Below are 17,920 nucleotides of genomic sequence, written 5' to 3'. Positions count from 1 at the left end.
TCTAGTTCTGTGAAAAATGTCATTGGTAATTTGGTAGGTATTACATTGAATCTGTATATTTCTTTGGGTAGTATAATCATTTTCACAATAAAGATGTCTCAGTGTTCCATGGTAACGAACTGTTCTCTCCCTTTACCTGCATCATATCTTACATATGATATTTTCCTAATTAACTAATGTTTTGACCCTCCAAAGTTTAATTATTTTCATACACATGGACCATTTTATGTAATTTTCAATATGGTTATGTAATTTTCAATGTGCTTAGCCTACTCAAATACTTGACACCTAATGGTCTGTTTCTTTAGATGAATGCATGTATCCATTGAGAAACACTTGCAAGTATCCATATATTTGATAAGTTCTTATAAGGGCTGGTATGTTAACTGTTTTCTCTTATTAAAAATTATTAGGTAAAAATGAAGCTTAGTCTTCTTCAAAGTCTTAGAGTCATTTAGTTTCAAGATATAAATTAGTTAAATTAGTTACCATTAGAAATTATACCATTCTTGAAGACTAGTTTAATATTCAACTGATCTTAATCTTCACCTTTCTGTCCTTAACAGGGCTTTCTTAGAATTTTCTTAGAAAGCAGAAAAAAAAAAGAAGTAATTTGGACAAGTTCATGAATTTCCTATTTCCATGATTGGTGGGATTTTAAAGATTCTCAACCGAAATAAAATTTCTATCAGCCCTAACAATATGTAATATAATTCCCTCTAATCTGGGCCAGAAGCCAGCACCTATAGTGTTTCAAAATTCTATGGAAGGTGTCCCCAGCTGAGGTTTTAAGAACCAATGTTTCTTTATCATCATTATTGTAAATTAATTTATATTGGCATTGATGGCTTTTAAGGTCTTTCTGCAGGGAAAAAAAAAAGGCTTATTCTGATACCAATGTCCAAAGTACCTTTTTCTTTCTTATACCATAGAGCAGTGATTGTATTTCTTAATAAAACCAACAGAAAAACCTTACATCAGGTCAGAACCAACCATAAATCTTAAAACAGGGCTGATAAAATTTCCTTAAGCAAAACTTATATGTGACAGATAAAACTATTTTCCTCCCAATGATTGTGCTGGCAATTTCTTTTTTCTCTCTTCTACATTCTATTTCTTGATTTCTCTAATCATTTATTCTATGTTAATTTCTGAGGAAGTAATCATATTAGGATGACCTACCAGTTCATGAAACAGTTTAATATTTTATAAAGATTATTTTCCTAACTAATATTATTACTTTATATATTTAAATGTCATTATCAAAATAATGTACCAGTTCAGTTCAGTTACACAGTCGTGTCCCACTCTGCGACCCCAAGAACTGCCCCAGTTCCCAAGAACTGCAGCACACCAGGCCTCCCTGTCCATCACCAACTCCCAGAGTCCACCCAAACACCTGTCCAATGAGTCGGTGATGCCATCCAGCCATCTCATCCTCTGTCGTCCCCTTCTCCTGCCCTCAATCTTTCCCAGCATCAGGGTCTTTTCAGATGAGTCAGCTCTTCTCATTAGGTGGCCAAAGTATTTGAGTTTCAGCATCAGCATCAGTCCTTCCAATGAACACCCAGGACTAATCTCCTTCAGAATGGACTGGTTGGATCTCCTCGCAGTCCGAGGGACTCTCAAGTCTTCTCCAACACCACAGTTCAAAAGCATCAATTCTTTGGCGCTTAGCATCTTTATAGTCCAACTCTCACATCCATACATGACTACTGGAAAAACATAGCCTGGACTAGACGGACCTTTGTTGACAAAGTAATGTCTCTGCTTTTTAATATGCTGTCTAGGCTGGTCATAACTTTCCTTCCAAGGAGTAAGATTATTTTAATTTCATGGCTGCAATCACCATCTGCAGTGATTTTGGAGCCCAGAAAAATGAAGTCAGCCACCATTTCCACTGTTTCCCCATCTATTTGCCATGAAGTGATGGGACCGGATGCCATGATCTTAGTTTTCTGAATGTTGAGCTTTAAGCCAACTTTTTCACTCTCCTCTTTCACTTTCATCAAGAGACTTTTAGTTCCTCTTCACTTTCTGCCATAAGGGTGGTGTCATCTGCATGTCTGAGGTTATTGATATTTGTCCTGGCAATCTTGATTCCAACTTGTGTTTCATCCAGCCCAGCATTTCTCATGATGTACTCTGCATATAATTTAAATAAGCAGGGTGACAATATACAGCCTTGACGTACTCCTTTACCTATTTGGAACCAGTCTGTTGTTCCATGTCCAGTTCTAACCATTGCTTCCTGACCTGTATACAGGTTTCTCAAGAGGCAGATCAGGTGGTCTGGTATTCCCATCTCAGAATTTTCCACAGTTTATTGTGATCCACACAGTCAAAGGCCTTGGCATAGTCAATAAAGCAGAAATCGATGTATAGCCTATATCAAACACAAGTGAGTATTAGGTCTATAGAATTTTAACTTAGCTTAATCTACACATTAATACAGAGGATGAGATGGCTGGATGGCATCACTGACTCAATGGACTTGAGTCTCAGTGAACTCCGGGAGTTGGTGATGGACAGGGAGGTCTGGCGTGCTGCGATTCATGGGGTCACAAAGAGTCAGACACGACTGAGCGACTGATCTGATCTGAATCTACACATGAATAATTTGTTTATAGCTGTTCAGTTGTTTTTCTCAATATAATATCAGCAAGATTATTGAGAGAATATGCATTGTAAGTAGTACAGTTGAGATCAATTTAACTAAGGACAGGAGTATAGTTAAATTCATCTCAAATGTGCTACTTATTATGCATATTCTCTCAATAATCTTGCTGATATTATATTGAGAAAAACAACTACTGAACAGCTAAATACAAATTGTTCATGTGTAAATTAATGATTGTGTTTTAGATTTAGTTTACTTTTAATGCTCTTCTGAATAAGGATTGTTTTTGAAAATAATATTGCTGTTTTATTCCTAAGAATTTTCAAAGGAAGTTCTTGTATTAAAAACCTGATTTAAAACATTCTATGATTGACAGGTAATTTATTATTAAAACAATATATTGTTAGACTAAGGAATTAAAAGAAATATTATGTTAGAAAGAAAAATGTTAAACCATATTAATTTATAACTTTTAGAGCTTTTGGAGAATTAATTGTATATTTATTTTTATAGTATATTAAAACTCTTAGGTAGTGAGCAAACTAATAAAAATTCATTTATTAGATATAACTTATCTTTACCATTTTAAATGAATAATAAATATTTTATAATGATGCTTTCATTATACATCATCAACAATCATTAGGCTGTGAATTGTCATTAGTTTCACCCTTCAATTCATTTATTCTTCCCTCTACTACTTTATCAAAGTAATTGTATAAAAACCACAACAAATATAAATGACAACTAGAAACTATAATCATAATTTTCTTTAGAATCGACAGTCCCCAAATAATATTTTGTTATGCCAAAATTTGACTTAAAGTTCTCACACCAAACAAAATACATCTTTATTTTTTGAATATCCATTTTTTTTAATCAAGAATCAGACACAGTCATTCTCGATATGCTGTTTAAAACATCTATGCTCTGTCTCAGAAAATATGTAAACAGAAGGGAGAGAACACTTGGTGAGTCCACAGTATGAGATGAGAAAATATACTCAGTCAGGATTGAACAAAAGGAACTGGCTGCCCTGTAGCAATAGAACATCACAAAGCAAAATGAGAAATAGCAGCAAGTACAAAAGAGGGTAATTCAGAAGAGTCATGTTAAGTTTCTTCATGGAGAGTCTACTTTTAATAATTATAGATGGAAATTTGTGCCGAATTCATTGTGGATATATATCAGTACTGGTATTCTGGGAGTGCTTTTGTGAGTATTTTATTAAGTCTTTTACACCATTTGTCCTTTAGTTTCTTTCAAAAGTATATAGAAGAGAGCCCTAAATATTGAGACTGTCCTTGCTCAGGAGGAATGCCTGATGTTATTGAGAAGACTGTGTTTCTATACAAAAATGCTGAAATATCAAGACAGAATATAATCAAATTCTAAATCATGTAGCTCTTATTGTAAATGCAGTTTGACATTAGAGAAGGATCTTTTCAACACTGGAATTTAAGAGAGTCTGAATAGCTCCTACAATTTGGATGCAGGCAAAGCAGAAGGATGCTGCAGATGGAGCGGCTAATTTGAGTGAGTGTGTTTGTTTTCTGTATTAAGTGACATACCATGCCCCTTTGTATTAATTTTTCATTGCTTCCATAATAAATTACCACCAGTTTTGCAGCTAAAAACAACACAAGTTATCCTACTGCTCACTCATACATTTAAGTGGGTTCAACTTTTGTCTCTCATTCATGTCACCAGGGCCAGAATCAAAGAACTGACCAGGCTGGGATGTTATCTTGTAGGTCTAGGAAAGAATATACTTCTGAGCTCTTTTGAGGTTTTGCAATTCCTATTGTTGAAGGACTGAGGTCCCTACTTGGTAACTGTTGTCCACCAGCCTCTCTAACCTCCTTAATGTTTCCTGAATTCCTTGATTCATGGCTCCATTCATCTTTGTAACCAACAATGGTAAACTGAGTTCTCATATTTCAATCTCTCTGACCTCCCATTATGGTCTTAGCCTGAGAACATTCTCTGCTTTTAAAGGGTTTATGTGATTCTTATTGGACTGGACTAGATAATCCAGGATAATCGATTTTGATATCCATAAAACTGCATCTGCAATGTCCCTTTTGCTATATAACCTAACCTATTCAAAGGTTGTGAGAATTAGAGCAGGGACATATTTGGGAGACTTTTATTATTTGAAAGCATGCCAATGAGACTGCCAATAACTTCACCTACAGGCTTGCCTTATTTTATTGTGCTTCACTTTATTGTGTTTTGCAAATATAGCATTTATATAAGTTGAACTTTGTGGTGACCCTGCTTTGAGCAAACTTGTTGGTTGGCACCATTTTTCTAACAGCACTTGTTGACTTGCTTTCTCTGTGTCACATTTTGGTAATTCTTGTGCTATTTCAAATCTTTCACCAGCAAAAAGATTACAACTGCTCAGGACTCTTTGTGATCACTCAGGCTCTTCCATCCATAAAATTCTCCAGCAAAGAATACTGGAGTGGGTAGCCACTACATTCTCCAGGAGATCTTCATGACAGGGATCAAACCCTGGTCTCCTATATTACAGGCAGATTCTTTACCATCTGAGCCACCCGAGAAGCCCTCACACCATGATGCCTACCCACATGTCTGACCTCACTTATTTCTCTCCCTTTCATCAGGTTTTAGTCACTTTGACCATTTGTCTCTCCCTTGAAGCTTATTTCACCAATTGATATTTTTTACTCCTTCATGAAACACTCTTCTGAAAGGATTTTATATAACTGCTTCTGACAATTCACATCTAAACCCAATATTACCTCTTTAAAGAGGCCATCCTTGATCATATGATCTAAAATAGACCCTGAAGAACACTTATATTTATGAAGATTCAATTTGGTTGCTTGCTTCTCATGACTAGAGCATAGGTCCACCTACAGTGGTTGTAAAACTGCTGAGCACATGGTGAGAACTCTATAAATAATTGTCAAGTTCATTAACTTATTGAATATTAGCAAGCACTAAACAATAAGTGATTACATCATTAATTCTTACAGTAAGTTATGATGAATAGTTTAATGTCTGAAGAACATAGGTATAAGGTTGTGTCTAATTTTTATTAGATCATTGATAGAAGCTGATATTCCAAAAAGTATTGTATAGTTACAACCATATCATATTCTCTGTTTTAACTGTAGTCATTTGATCGTGGGCCTTGTGTATTATCATGTCCTTTTATAATAGTTTATATTTAAAGAGATATTTATAAGGTGAAATTATAGCTATTAGAAAATGAAATAAAATTTAATTGAGCATGCTGTTATTTATAATATATATTTCTCAAGTGACTCTAAATTTTGGTAATAAATCATGAAATGAGATAGGAAATGAAGAGGTAGAAAAAGAGAGGGAAGAAAAAGAGGTGGAAAATGGAAGATAAAGGAGGGAGAATGAGATGAACAGGTATTATAAAACAAATCAACAACCAACCTAGAATTCTCACTTTTAAATTAATGTCCCTTAATTAATTCCATCTATACTACATTAATCAGTATAGTTTAAACAATTTAAGCACAAATTTATTCTGAGATGGCACTACTAATATCAGTTCAAACTATTTAAAAATGAGTGTGAAATAACAAAGAGAGTTTTGCTTTATGGAAACTGAGTGACTGAAGTCAATAGTGGTGGCCGTCACTTACATTACAGTGGCACATAAGCAGATCTGTGCAGAGGTTCATCCAGTTGTCTACCTAGTTAGCAGTATGACTTGCCAGGTTTCCCAGATCAGATTTTGGCCATAGTGTATGATATACCTAATTTTTTCTAACTTTATTGGGATATAGTTGACAAATTTTTATATATCTACATTGTGCAACTTGATATACATTTACATTGTGATATAGTCACAAGGTCTATTCATGTCACCTTCATCCACACACCACACACACAGACTACACCTTGGCAGACACACAGCACCTTGTGCTCTTCTATTTTTTTCTAGATGTTCTAAAACATAGATTCATCTGTATGTGTACGTGTATGTGTTATATGCCAAAGAAAATTTGGGGTTGATCAGTGAGGTGCTTCACTGATAGCTCAGTTGGTAAAGAATCCACCTGCAATGCAGGAGACCCCAGTTCAATTCCTGGGTCGGGAAGATCTGCTGGAGACAGAATAGGTTACCCACTCCAGTGTTTTTGGTCTTCCCTTGTGGCTCAGCTGGTAAAGAATACTCCTGCAGTGTTGGAGATCTGGGTTCAATCCCTGGGTTGGGAAGATCTTCTGGAGAAGGAATAGGCTACCCACTCCAGTATTCTGACCCGGAGAATTCCATGGATTGTATAGTCCATGGAGTCACAAAGGGTTGGATATGACTGAGCTACTTTAACTTCACTTCACTTCACTTCAGTGAAATCACAGATTGCATGATGAATTTGACAGTGTCTTATCTCTTGAGTTAATATTCCAGAATATTTTTAGATGTAATTACTTATTAGCAGATGCTACAGTCTGATTATTGCCAATATCTAGATTCATATTGTTTATGTTGACACTTCATTTCCTCATCAAATTAAAAGGTAAAGTTGTCTAAATGAGTATTATGAGTCCATGGTTGGTATATGTATTTAAATTTCATCATTTTTGAAAATTGTCTTTAGAAGAAAATTATGATTCATTTTTCTCTCCATTTTGTTTCTGTACTATTTTTCAAAGTGTTAATTGAAAGCATGAGGTTATTAAAAACATTATCTATTTATAGTATTTTAATATTATGAAATATTTCTGAAACTTTTATATGAATATCAAGCAGATGGGTTCCAAGTTCATCTATAAATTGATTAATGTGTGTGTGTTTATTCACTAAGTAATGTCTGACTCTTTGCAACACCATGGACTGTGGCCTGACAGGCTCTTCTGTCCAAGGACATTCCCAGGCAAGAATACTGGAGTGGGTTGCCATTTCCTCCTCCAGGGGATCTTTCCAACCCAAGGATCAAACCTGCATCTCCTGCATTGGCAGGTGGATTCTTTGCTACTAAGACACCAGAAAAGCCACTTAAAATATTTGGAGACACTATTCTGTGCAATACATTGTGTGAAACATTAAGGATAACATTGTAAAAAATATAAATTTAGACTTTCCCATCATGCTGCTTTCATTCTACCTAGTAGAACCAAAATCCATGAACACTCAGGAAAATAAATCATTACATATATTACAGAGACAGACCATGGGATACAAACATATACTCACTTTTTTGAATTGCATAAAAAAATATAGTTTTTGTCAGAGTTGATCTCTTGGAAGTTCTAAAGTTAAACTGAAACCTACAATTATAGAGAACCAGAGGGAACAATATGTGAGAAGACCTGAAAGGCTCGAAGTAACAGTATGATTTAGAAAAATATAGTTCAGAATGGCTACAAATAAATTTTCAGTGGTGGACACAGAAGGGACAACATATAAAGCTATTTGAAAAGGTAAAGTAATAGCTGAAAAAATGGGATTTTTTAACTGTGTTATCTGGATTTTTGTTTTAAATTCAACAACAAAGTTTATGCAAAGGCTTATGTGAACAAAATAAAGCAAATAGTTTTAGGAAAGGTTTAGGAAGTTGTGGCAGGTACCCAGTTTGGAGATGATGGTGTGTAGAGGTAGAGATAGTGTAGTTGAAGACAATAATCATTCTCTTAACACAAAAATATAAACCACCAATTTTACTTAGACTCTGAGAGGAAGTTTCATATAAAACTCGGGTTATTTTGTTCTTTTATTAGAGTCAATAATACTAGATTATTAAAAAATAGGCATATAAAATGGGCTTCTCTGATGGCTCAGCTGGTAAAGAATCTACCTTTAGAAAGATGCAATGCAGGAGACCCAGATTCGATCCATGGAATGGGAAGATCCCCTGGAGGAAGAAATGGCAACCCACTGCCTGGAGAATTTCATAGACAGAGGAGCCCTGAGGTCTACAGTCCATGGTATCATAAAGAGTCAGACAAATGAGTGACTAACATATGAATATATAAAATGTGAACTATTTTAATTATCTGTTCTAAGATGATTGCACTTTGCATATGGTATAGTTTTGCTTTTTAAACAGTCATCCTTTTGCTTTTCTATATATATTTTTAAACAGCATATCAAAATCTCTATATTCAAAATAAGGGATTTTCCAAATAAAAGAACAAGGACACAAAACGAATAAGCTGGTAGCTATTGTAGTTTTAGCTCTCTAATGTGGGAAGCCTGCCCATCAAAGAACGCTTTCTGTTTGCACAGGGACCTAACACTATGATTCTGTGTAAATTAACTAAAATATCTTGTAATAGACAAAAGCTAAGGGCTTGACTGGGATTGGTAAAGTAAAGGTCTAGCAACTTTGATATTTTTCAGATTCACTTTTGAGTTAGCCATGAAGGGCAATGTCCTCAGGCAAGCTGTCTATTTTTATTTGTATTAATTTCCTAGGGCTTCCATTAAAAAGTTCCACAAAGTGAGTGTCTTAAATATACACTCTCAAGGTTCTTGAGGCTATAAGTTGACAAAGTTGGTCCCTTACAGGGGTTCTAAGTTGAAAACTGTTCTTGATAGTTTAGACAATCCTTTATCTCCTCTAACTTAAATGATGTCCTGTAGGATTAGCTATTATTAATATAATTTATTTTAGAAGGTAAGGAAGTAATAGAGAAAAGACAAAAATACATATTGTATAAATTTATTCATAACAAATATTGATGCATAATCATAAAAATAAAGAAATACTTATAGCAATTAGAGTCACATGGTCATAACTAATATTTATAACTATCTTTATCCACTACCTGCTTGATATTCCCTGTGCTCTGAACAAGCACCTTAGTTGGTCACAGGTCCTTTGCTGGTGGGTTGATCCATATTTTTGTTCCTGAAAAGTGTGCACCTTTAGTGATCCTGCCTGGATTACGTTGCAATTTTCTATTAATTTTACTCTTAATCTCCCCAATATTTGAGGAGGAACATCATTTAGGACAGGAGTTAGGCTTATTCATTTTGGAAGTAGGTGCTACCTAATATTCAATTAATTACTAAACAGTATGTGTTGACTATAGCACTGACTTATCCTGTGAATATGACTTTATCCTACATCAACCGCAAAAGGTTACTTAAATTATATTTCCCATCAAGATGAGCCTTGCCACTATATGTAATATCCCTGCTCCCAAATTTCTATTCCTCACCCCACATCTCTTTGTTTTTATCCATAATATTTACCATGTTCTAACATATTACATATATTATATACTTGCTAACAGAAACAACATGTCAACATAATTAAGGAGTATCAGGCAAGGCAGCAAGAAACTGGTAGTTATTGGCTTAACTCTCATATAAGGTAAGGTTGTCCATCAAAGAATGCATGTTGTTTTATTTTGTGTTCTAAATGTTGTGTTCTAAATGGTGCTATGCCCCAGTGAACATATTACACTCTGTTACCACGAGATTGAGAGTTTCTTTATTGGAAATTTAAGTTCTTGTATCCCTCAGTAATCGGTATATCTATTCAGTCCTAGAAATCTTTTCTTTACATTCTGTTATAACATTTGAACATGGTATCAAAATATGTCCAATAAGATGTCATAATTTTCTTTATAAAAACAAGCAAACATCGCTGTTAGGTAACATCAAACTTTCATCAGTGAAGCAGTTTTTTTTTTTAATTTTATTTTATTTTTTAAACTTTACATAATTGTATTAGTTTTGCCAAATATCAAAATGAATCCGCCACAGGTATACATGTGTTCCCCATCCTGAACCCTCCTCCCTCCTCCCTCCCCACACCATCCCTCTGGGTCGTCCCAGTGCACCAGCCCCAAGCATCCAGTATCGTGCATTGAACCTGGACTGGCAACTCGTTTCATACCTGATATTTTACATGTTTCAATGCCATTCTCAGTGAAGCAGTTTGCTGTAATCATAGATTAAACAATCATGAATTCAGAGGTTCAGCTTATTCAGGGTTCTGATAATGATATTTAGACATATTGCTTAAAAAAGTACTTATTAAAGTCTTTTCTGGCATTATCTGAATCTTAAATGTACACTTTTAATTTCTCACTTCTGTAACTCATGTGAGTGCTTAATTATACTTCACAATTAATATATTAATATTTCATTATGTCGAAGCAGGACATTTTACTCAAACTTGTTTTGAAAACATGCTAAAAACTCAGTGATTATAATGTGCTCATATTATTTATTTTCATTATATTTTTCATTCTGAATAAATAACAGTAGAGCACTATTGCAGCAGACTGTTTTTCTGTGACTACAGCAAATATGTATTATCATCTTAGGACCACCCATTCCATGCTATGCATAGAGACTCTACTGCATAAAGAATAATCATTTTATAGTCTAAATCATAGTTTGAAAAATAACTGTTAAATCAAAAAATTCTTTTATGGCTAACATTGGATGTAGTGAAAAAAATTCTAAACACTTTTCCTTTTCATATGAACTACTCATATGGCAAAGGCTAATTTATTCTTACTCAATGTTTTTGTCCAAATTCAAATTAAACCATCTTCTAGCATGAATATATAATAAAATTGCTTTTCCACATTTGAGGCATTAATATTATATTAAGTCTGTCATTTGGTAGAGGAAACTTGCCGAAAGCTTATTCTGCTTTCTCTGTGAAAATACTATTTTCATTAAAATTATATCTGATTTTACTAACTTCTCAAAAGTACTTTGACTTGGGTATGTTTTTCTACAAATAGGATGATTTTGAATGATGTTTCTGTTCTGGGATGTGCTCTTGCTCTTAGCAACAAAACTAATCAGTTTTGTATGGATGAACATTACTTTGATTTTTCTACTAGAAAATACACTATTTGGATTTTAGAGTATTCTCTTTGCTGTATTTGGGGAAAAAAGAAACATTTTTGATGCTTCATGATATTTGAAAATTCATAAAGACAACCTACTGGCCAATATTTTAATAAAAGTCCAATACATTTCATATTTCAGATATCACATTTCCAATTTTCACTTTTCTGTTTTATTTCATTGTAGTTAAATGTTCAAAACCATCATATTTTCACATTAGCTTATCACTCAAGGTAAGTCTTATAGGAAAGTTCAGTTTTCTCCTTAACTTTATAAACATCATCAATGATATTTATTTTCTTAATTATTTTACCTTTTCATAGCAATTTATAAAATATTTGCCTAAATTTATTATAGCTTAGAAGTATGAAAACTAAAAACATAATAACTTAAACATAGCAAAAGTAGAAAAACATGTTATTGAAAGTAAAAATTTAAAAGTATGGACCCTAACTGTTAGCAGGGCAATCTAATAATCTTTGTTCATATCATGCATAGGCAAGTTTCACCTGCATGTTTAATAAAGGAATCATAACATTTTATTAAAAGTCATAATCCATCATATATTTAAAGTGTTCTAAATGTCAGTAAAATTGTTATATTGCTTTTCTGTTTTAAAACTACCAAATAACCTGCTGTTGCTGCTAAGTCGCTTCAGTCGTGTCCGACTCTGTGTGACCCTATAGACGGCAGCCCACCAGTCTCCCCCTCCACTGGGTTCTTCAGGCAAGAACACTGGAGTGGGTTGCCATTTCCTTCTCCAAAATAACCTGAGAACCACACAATAGACAGAACAGTCACAGATTGTAGTCTGATAGCTCATTGGGTAAAGAATCTGACTGCAAAGCAGGAGACACAGCTAGGAAGTAAAAGTATCCAGATGAAACAAGAGAACAGTTACGTTGAGATGGATAAGAACAATATCCCATTTACCTCTATTAACCCCTTTACCCGAGCCAGCACAATTCAGAGCCTAGAAAGGTTGCTTTGGCTGATGACTTCTCCCTCCGGAGAAAGAAAGAACATGCATCCAAGATTCCTGGTTGTTTGGGGTGCTGCCCCAGAAGCCATTTATTTCTCAGCACATGAAATGCAAGCGGAACCAGCATAGCTGGACATCTAGAGCCATCCATGAAGAAAATAAAGGGGTAAGTAGTTTACTGCAGCAACCACAGCTCTGCAAGATTGGGAGAAAGCATACAACCCAGGAGGGAAGGAGAGGAGTGGAACATACATCCAACAACACAACCTTTCAGTGTATACTATTCCAGGACTAATGACTGGGTGGCTTATTGTGAGTAGGATGGCTGTGCAAGGTTGGGAAAAGGCACACAATCCTGACATTCTCCCCCAAGAGGGAGGGAAAGAAATAGATAATGCATCCAACATCCCAGACTTTCAGTGCACTGCCCCAAAGAACAGGGGTGTGAGCTTACTGCAGCTGATGCAAAATTACTAAAGGTTTTCAATCAAGAGACTTCTTCTCTGGGAGGAAAAGAGAGTGTGAAGAGTGCATTATCTGTTTAACAAAAGAAAGACTCAGAATCTCTAGTTTGGCTGATTGATAAAGGTCCTTCCCTGTCAAAGCCAGTCCATAAGGACTGGGAAAGGTATCTGTTTCTTCAAATGTACAGAGGTTGATGCTGTCTAGGGGGTATGTGAATATTCTGAGGAGCTTCTTTCCAAGAAAGTTAACTATCCAATCGGGAAAAAAAAAAATCAAAAGATCAATCATAAAAGCAATGAAGATTTTCACAATAAGGCGATTCCCATGAAACATACTAGTATGAATCCTTTGGCCCAGATGAAAATACTAAAACAGTAGAACATCAATTAGCTTTCTATTATCTCAATAAATCTAAAGAGCATTCCATGAATAACAAACACTTGAATAAAATGAATTAAAAAGAAAAATTATATCTGAGAAAACCAGACATTCTATTGTGTAGAATAAAAATCTGTAATGGAGAAAGATTAACCTTAGTATATTTGCTGCCCTGATCTCATCAAACGAAACTGTGATTCTTCCCACGTAACTTAATTGCATTTTGGATTAAAGCTCAAGTATATTTATGGATGTTGTAAATTATTCAGAAGTCAACAAGGTAATATTCAAAATGTTAGGCATCCATCGAAAACTTCTCAGGCATGCAATGAAGCCAGCAAATACCTCCCATAATGGAAGGGAAAGCCAAGCGATAGAAAAACTTTGAGATGTTATTCAAATAAGAGAATGTCAACAAGAATATTGAAAAGTTTATTATAACTGTGGTATAGCTATATTAGTTTAACTTTATTATAAATATACAGTTACAAGTCTTTTATGGAAGTAGAGGAAAGCTTAAGATGATTACTAGATAAATGAAAGTTATAAAAAGACACAGATTTAGCTTCTAGAAATAAAATTTACAATACCTGGAACAAAAAAATATCATTGAGATTAATAGCATACTATATACTGCATAACATAAGGTTATGAAACTCATAAAGAACAACAAGTATTCATAGTAAACTCTAGGTAGAAAAAATATGAACATGAATATCATCAGCTGTGTGGCAGCATTAGTCAGTTATATACATGAAACTGGAGTTTCTAAAGAAGAGGACTTTAAAATATTTGAAAAAATAATGGTGGAAGGTTTTCAAATTTTAATCAAAACTGCACTCAAGAATAAAAATAAATCTCACTCACAAGAAACATAAAGAAAATTATACTATTTCATTATAATTAAAGTACTCAGAACCAATCTTAAAAACAGCCAGAGAAAAATGGCACATTATATAAAGAAATTCTAAAAATGATAGCATACCTCTGGTCAGAAATAGTACAAGCCAAAAGACTGGGCTTGTGGAGGATCATCTTTTAATTACAGAAGAAAAAAAATCCACCAGATAGAGTTAAATATCCAGTAAAAATATTTTCAAAACAAAGATGAAATAGAGACATTCTCAGACTGCAAAAACTGGAAAAAAAAAAATAAGAATTTGTCAATAGTGGATCAGTACTGCAAGAAACATTCAGTTCAGTTCAGTTGCTCAGTCATGTCCGACTCTTTGTGACCCCATGAACTGCAGCATGCCAGGCCTCCCTGTCCATCACCAACTCCTGGAGTTCACCCAAACTCCCCCAAACTATGCATTGAGTTGGTGATGCCATCCAGCCATCTCATCCTCTGTCATCCCCTTCTCGTCCTGCCTCCAATCCCTCCCAGCATCAGGGTCTTTTCCAATGAGTCAACTCTGCATGAGGTGGCCAAAGTATTGGAGTTTCAGCCTCAGTGTCAGTCCTTCCAATGAACACCCAGGACTGGTTTCCTTTAGGATAGACTGGACGGATCTCCCTGCAGTCCAAGGGACTCGCAAGAGGCTTCTCCAGCACTACAGTTCAAAAGCATCAATTCTTTGGTGCTCAGCTTTCTTCACACTCCAACTCTCACATCCATACATGACCACTGGAAAAAACATAGCCTTGACTAGACAGACCTTTGTTGGCAAAGTAGTATCTCTGCTTTTTAATATGCTATCTGGTAAGCATCTTTTATTTCATTGCTGCAGTCACCATCTGCAGTGATTTTGGAGCCCCCAAAAATAAAGTCAGCCACTGTTTCCACTGTTTCCCCATCTATTTCCCATGAAGTGATAGGACCAGATGCCATGATCTTCGTTTTCTGAATGTTGAGCTTTAAGCCAACTTTTTCACTCTCCTCTTTCACTTTCATCAAGAGGCTTTTTAGTTCCTCTTCACTTTCTGCCATAAGGGTGGTGTCATCTGTATATCGGAGGTTATTGATATTTCTCTGGCAATCTTGATTCCAGCTTGTGCTTCTTCCAGCCCAGCGTTTCTCATGATGTGTTCTGCATATAAGTTAAATAAGCAGGGTGACAATATACAGCCTTGATATACTCCTTTTCCTTTTTTGAACCAGTCTGTTGTTCCATGTCTAGTTCTAACCGTTGCTTTCTGACCTGCATATAGGTTTCTCAAGAGGCAGGTCAGGTGGTTTGGTATTCCCATCTCTTTCGGTAAAGCGTCTGCCTGAAATGCGGGAGACACGGGTTCGATCCCTGGGTTGGAAGATCCTTTGGGGAAGGAAATGGCAACCCACTCCAGTACTCTTGCCTAGAAAATTCCATGGATGGAGGAGCCTGGTGGGCTACAATCCAAAATAATTATTAAATAAGTAACACAGTCATATATATTCATTTTCATTCATAAATGTAAATCATAATCATTAAAAGTTGCTCAGCAATGTTTCTTAGATGATGTCCCCAATGTCTATTAAGTACACTTGGATTTAATTATAAAGTCAGCTGTGGGGCAACTAAGCAACAGGAAAGCAATTGCTTTGATATGTTATAATTTTGATACTGAGCTTTGTGATCAGTTACACACCAAAGTATGTAATTTGAAATTCTCATCCTACACTTACATTGTGTTATGCCATCATATATGAGCAAGATAAATGGAAAAATGATTACATTTAAAAATATGTTGTGAAAATTATATGCTACTTATTTTAATATTTTCTAATTGCAGGTTTATAATCTTACTATAATTTCAGCATAATGTTTATTAGATTTAATAAAAATATTTGTCTGTAAAAACTTTAGTAGAAATAATATGGATTTCTAAGTTTGGATATTTCCCTGATACAGTTGTGGGCTTTCCTGATGGCGCAAATGTTAAAGAATCTGCCTGCAATGCACGAGACTCAGGTTCAATCCCTGGGTTGGGAGGATTACCTGGAGAAGGAAGTGGCAGCCCACTCCAGTATTTTAGTAGAAAATTTTAGTAGAAATAACATGCATTTCTAAGTTTGGATATTTCCATTATATTATATTTTTTTACTTTCCTTAATCTATATCCTTTTACTATACTGAGGCTATGAAATCTCTTTTACAGGAAAAACCTGATTTTTAAAAAAATATAACTTGGCTATAAAATTAAAATTAAAATATTAAATCACACAAATGAATTAACTTGTAAAATATGTATATTTGTATTTGGACAAGATTGTACTAGAGATAGAAAAAAATAGCTTGAAAATAACTAAATCATAGTAGAGATAAAGTAATACTGAATAGGGATTCAACATACACACTATATCTGAGTTTATTTCTCTATTTAGTCAGGTTAGCCTAACAACATGTATTTATTAAGCACACATAAGATTCATGCTTTCAACTACTCATATATCAATCAAAAGAAAATAAAGTACAACAAACAAAAAAAATACAGGAAAATACAATGTTTGCCTACTATATTTGATAATAGCAGTTGTTAATAACTAACCCACTAGGATCCAATCAATTTAATTGACTTTATTTTTTTTACTATTCTTCTGCATTCTGGTATATGATTATCACATTAAATTTTAATAAAAGTGGCAATTTCTTAGAAAGTGACATTTTATAACTATTCTTCATAAACTTTAAAAATCTGATTTAAATATGACATATGATGACATTTTTTTTAAAAGATGGCCTGCTAGACAATTTTTACTAAAATTTACAACTTGTATTATTAAGTTTAACAGTTAATTCTTTTGTACTCATTGTTTTCTAACTTTAACATGAGTTTCAGTGATTATTTGCCTTACAGAAATTTTTCATAGTTGTATCTAAGTGAATTATTAGGTAACATATTGTGTATTTAGTGTGGTTTCCCATATCTTACATATCTCATATTTATCTGAAATTAAAATTGATCTGAAATTGATTTTTTCATAGACTTAGATTTTACTAAAATTCATTTTAGCTCAGTATTTAGCTTATTAACTAATATAGCTTCAACTTTCTAATAAGTTCACTTGAACATTACCTTCCAATGTAGCATCCTACTGATCCCCCTAAATACCCTAAATTTTCACTCTAATTTCTTTCAGTTTCTGTCTTTGCTTGTTTCTTTTCCTTAACTGACCATATTCTTCCTTGCTCAATTAAAAGCGTGGCTAATGCAATAAAACATTCCTTAACCATTCAATTTAGACTTGAATTCACCAATTCTAAGGATAAATTTATATTTATTAGGATGCTATCACTTTTATACGATATATTTAATTCTACTTGAAATAGTGGTATGTCCATACATTTTAGGATATTGAGTCATTAAAGCCAAATCCTGGTTTCATTTACTGTTTAATAAAATTAAACATGTAACATATCATTTTAGCCCCTTGACCATTTTCCCTACTCTATCCCCTAACTTCTCCATCATGAAATTAATCTTTCATACATTTTCTTTATCAAAGAACACTGAATAATTTATCACTTCTATTTTTTTATAACTTGCATTTACCCCTGTGTTGATACTGCCTCCTAGGTGATAGTTTGGGAGTATTTTACTTTATTTCTTTAACCTGCTTCTCACTTTACTCACATTCCTGAGTGAGGGCATTATCCTATTCTTGAAAGTTTCCACTTCCACACATAGATTGGTTGCCAACCTTTATCTCCTAAGCTTATAG

The sequence above is a fragment of the Bubalus kerabau genome, chromosome 14 (assembly GCF_029407905.1).
Source record: "Bubalus kerabau isolate K-KA32 ecotype Philippines breed swamp buffalo chromosome 14, PCC_UOA_SB_1v2, whole genome shotgun sequence".
NCBI lineage: Eukaryota > Metazoa > Chordata > Mammalia > Artiodactyla > Bovidae > Bubalus > Bubalus kerabau.
This window is presented reverse-complemented; position numbering follows the sequence as displayed.